General features: G+C 37.7%; 1 pseudogene; it reads left to right on the top strand.

Annotated features, from left to right (window-relative positions):
* Positions 1 to 703: 703 nt before the first annotated feature.
* Positions 704 to 2,785, top strand: LOC132043641 (heat stress transcription factor A-7a-like; annotated as a pseudogene).
* Positions 2,786 to 4,651: the final 1,866 nt, after the last annotated feature.

Here is a 4,651-nt window from a genome sequence, read left to right as displayed (position 1 = left end):
AAATTTACCAACCTGCCATTCCTGTAAAATTTTACAAAATTGCCCTTGGTCTTCCGGGGCTATAAAATTCATCTGTACAGTAGAAATTTCCCCTTTTTCCATTAAACCAACTCATCCCATATTTGTTTAATAGAAATTTGGGCATAATACAAAAAAATTTTTAAAGAATTTAAATTTTTAAAAGGTTTGCTAAAATCTTTTTCCTTTGAAAAAATTAAAAAATAAATAAAAAAGGACGGACATTTTAAAAATTTAGTGGGATGAACCTGGGGTTTACCCCCCCTTTTGAAAAAGGGAAGAAAAGGAAAGGGCCCTTCTGAATTTTTTTAAAACATTTTGGATGGATCAAATTTAAACTTGTTTATGTATTATGCCATAGTAATTAAAATTTTTCAAACTGTCAAAAAAAAGGCAATTTTTTTCCACGAAAATTTTCTTTACAAAAAAAAAGCAAATGGACCCCCCTGTTCTTTCCTCCTCCACAACAAAAATCTCAGAAAAAACCCCTGGTCGGTTCCTCAGATATCTTTGTCTTTTTGGGACAGCCATACAATAAAATAAAAAAAAAAAGGGACCCACGTAAAAAAAAAAACCCGATTTAACAAAAAGTTGTTAGTAGATATTTTTTTTGTTTCTATGTCGGCGTTACCTATATATCTCCTTGCCCCCCTTCACTAACCATTACACACCCCTTGCAAATTCTACTGAAAAAAAAAAAAAAACATGAAACCATCAGATGAAAACCAAGAATCTCATAATACTACTAAAATGGCCCCTGAATTTGCAGTTATGTCACCAATTACTTCTCCTTTGATCAATTTTGAATCTTTTGAACAGTTAAGTGTGCCACAGCCTATGGAATTTTTAAAGGGGAACAAAATTCCACCATTTTTATCAAAGACTTATGATTTAGTTGATGCCCCTTTTTTGGTTTTTTGTTTTTTGGGGGTAAGAATGGTGAAAGCTTTGTTGTATGGGACCCCTGGAGTTTTAAAAGATTGGTTCTTAAAGGAATTTCAAGCATAGCAATTTTTCCAGCTTTGTCAGACAGCTTAATACTTATGTGGGTATCATATCACTTTAACACATAGCCAAAAAAAAAAGTGGATATTGTGTTTTTTTCTTCCTTCTTTTTTTTTTTTTTTTTGTGATTTTTTTTTTCTTTTTATGTAATTGTTGTTTGGAGATTTTCATGTATTTTTTTTTTTATGTTATGTTTGATGTTGTAATAGGAAAAAAACCTGGTCGTTTCCCCGGAAAAGGCATTCCAAATTTTTTGAGGCCGAGGGGGAAAAAATTGTTTCTTTGTAATGATTTGTAATGGTGACAATGTTGTTAGGGATGTAAATGTAAATAATGTTTTTTTTTTTTTTCTTGTAAATAACATTTGAGGAACGAATTTTTTTTAATGGGTTTTTGGGTTTTTTTTGGTACCTTTGGAAAGATATTAAGTGGTTGATTCTTTAAAAAAAAGTAAAAAAGGGGCGCTGTTCGTGATTTGGGCTTGTAGGGTAAAATCTCTCTGCAGGGGGGTTCATCTAATTCTGCAGGTAGAATTTTAAGGTTCCGAACTAAATAACTTGTTTAAGCTTTTTTGTAATGCATAGAAAGGTTTTACTGCAAATGATCTGCTGATTGTGTACTTCTATTGTAAAAAAGCAGCCCCCCCAACCTAAGAAAAAATTTTCGCTAGCATCTGGTTTTTTTGTAAAAAATTTCATTTTTTTATGAAATATGACTATTCATGGATTCCGAATTCATTTTGAATCACTTTTGGGGTTTAAAGTTGTTCAGGGATTTCCAAAAACGAAGCTGACAGGTGGGAGTTTTCGAATGAAGGGTTCTTGAGAGGAAAAAGACATTTGTTGAAGAACATACAGAGGCGAAAGTCCAAAAATCAGGCTGGGAGTTCGGGTTCTTCTGGATCATCCGCTGCAGTAGATGAGATTGAGAAACTCAGGGAAAGGGGAAAAGTTTGATGATGCAAGAAGTAGTTGAATTGCAGCAGCAGCGGGGTGGACGGTTCAACAAATGGAAGCCGTTAATGATAAGCTTCAGGCTGCAGAACAAAAACAAAAAACAGATGGTTTCATTCTTGGCCAAAGGGGTTTTAGAATCCACGTTTTTGGCCCCGCATTCAACAAAAAGAAAGGGGCAAGGAAAAATTACTTCCCCCAAGAACAACGAGGAAATTGTCAAACATCAGCTTTCATGATCCCGATAAGTCGGGTCTTCCATGGAAGGGCAGATAGTCAAGTACAGGCCTGAATTTCAAGACCTTCCAGAAACTGGTGTAGGAATGGAAGGAGGGACTGATGATGGAACTTGAACTTCTCAAAAGTCCAGATCGGGGTTTTAGAAGGAGCTTCAAAGTTAACCCTGATTTTGGGTCTATTTTGAAAAGGGGAAAAAATGTGGGTAGTCCTCAATTAGAAGAAATGCCTGAGTACCTGCTTTCCCCAAGGGTTGGGGAAGGAGAAGAACATTTCAGGTATTGAAAGTATGGTGAAAGAAAAGGAATTATGGAGCATGGAAAATACTGGCATGGTTGGGGGAAGGGTTTTTAACTATGTCCCGGACTTCGGAGTTAGTTCTGGTTTGTCAGATTTTTGGGATATGGGTCCCCCGCAGGCAGGGTGGAAGTTCTGGGTGTCGATAAGTGGCCAGATGATGAGTCTCCTTTGGTCAGTCTGAGAACCAAGCCAACCAGCCCAAGAATGATAGTTTTTAGGATACTAGCCATAGTTTAGTTGATGGGACATAATATTGAATGATTAATTATAAATTTTTTGTTGATAATTACTTTCGACTGATTCTTTTCTTCTATTTTCCCCCGTCCTTGGTCTGCAATTTTCTCTGCTAATTGTGTTGACTGTGAAGATTTGATGGCATAATTTGCAGATATTTCCTGCTAACATATACTCTTTTAAGTTGTGAAATGTGCAGGTTTGCTGCGCTGGAGAAGTATGTGACTTCTTCTGAGAATTCGGAACTGGTATGACATTGCTCACTCAAGTTTTTCCGGGTAAGGAGACCTTGTGGTGACTTATGATATGATTGCTTGATGAATTGTTACTTCACCATAATTCTTTGACATGAAGCTGAATAACAAGCGTACATGGTGTACAATTTTTATTTTTTATCTTGGGCCTTATTTAATCTCAAAAGCTAGCTCGGGGGAGGATTTCCAAGATCACAACCCATTTCTTCAACCAATGGGAGATAGTATTAGAGTCGGACCTATTTCAATTCTTGGTTTATCCTATGTTCGACCCCATGTTATATTGTCCACGCTTTAAATGTCCAGCAGGGGCATGCCGGGGGGAGAGGTGTTAAAGTCCCACGCCGGTAGTGATTCTTAATTGATCTCCTTGTATTTGGGAATTCTCATCCTACGAGTAATGCTTTTGGGTTGAGTCATACCCAAGGTCCATTTTCTTAATAGGTATCAAACTCGAACTTTGGCAAGCCCGTTTGTACGATCATCTTCTCTCTACCTACTGTAATGCTGTCTTTCTCTCAACTCAGTCCATTGAACCGCTATGAGCCTCTTCTCTCTCAGTTCAGCTTAACCAGCCATAAAATTTGCTCTAGGCCCACTCCTTAGCCAGTTGAGCCTACTCTCCTCAGTTCCAGGCCCACTCTTCAGCCAGTTGAGCTTGATTGTTGTCTCCCAATATCATGTCTACTCTTCAATCTCCTGAAGGAAAGTTAAAAAAAATGATCAGTCCACTGTAAACACCAGAACCGGTTACACGTGCAGGAGGGTGTTAGAGCGCTCATCTCTTGTCGGTTGTGTAAGAATTTCCGGAAGGTTATGTAATGTAATGTCTGGTACACTGCTACCATTACCTTAAGGTTCTGAATTGGATGCTCAGTTATTTCACTCTTTGGGTTAGTGCATTAGCTTTCTGTATTTTGTCTCACCAAGCTCCGTTGGTTGCTGAAGTTTTCTCCTCTGAGTGAAATGAGGGAAAATGGGGAGGTGAATGAGCGTATCTCCTTCAGGCGTCATGATTAACTAAACCAATAATTCCCTCAAACTAATCCCGATATTTAAAACTGCAACTCTAACCAGCCACCAAATGACCCCTTAGGTAGCTAGTTAGAGTTGCATAACAGTGATGTGCAAAAACAAGCAAATCCAGCACAGGGCTCCTTCAAGGGGCAAGGATGAGGGAAGTTCAAGCCTTCCATCAAACTAAGCCTCAAATTTGAGTGGAGAAAGGTAGAGTGCGGACCCATTATTCTATAGTTTTGAAGGTTGCGCTTTGGTTCTAAGGGTTGGCCCCAGACCAATTTCTCGGTCATAAAAGAAACAATCCTGCTCAATGATTTGATTACCCTCATCTTGTTTGTAATTGTGTAGGATGTTCTTCAAGAGCAATCTGATAAATATTTTGTTTCATGTAAATAATGAACAGACGATCCCAGCAAACCATTTTAGAAGTACCGCCCTGGCATGTATTTTGTGATATAGATGGGGTTTCAACCTGTACGAGTAGCAGGAAAACTAAATTGAATGTTCTTGCAAGAATCTTGTGATACTTATTGGAAAATATAAAAGGTAGGTAAAATGCAAGCGCATTCTGAGCAATATTATCATCTCATATGGTATTTTAAAGGTGCTTTCAGAATAAATATAACAAAA

Source organism: Lycium ferocissimum, unplaced genomic scaffold (assembly GCF_029784015.1).
Source record: "Lycium ferocissimum isolate CSIRO_LF1 unplaced genomic scaffold, AGI_CSIRO_Lferr_CH_V1 ctg26658, whole genome shotgun sequence".
Classification (NCBI taxonomy): Eukaryota; Viridiplantae; Streptophyta; class Magnoliopsida; order Solanales; family Solanaceae; genus Lycium; species Lycium ferocissimum.
Note: the sequence above shows the minus strand (reverse complement) of the source record. Positions and strands in the feature narration are given on the sequence as shown.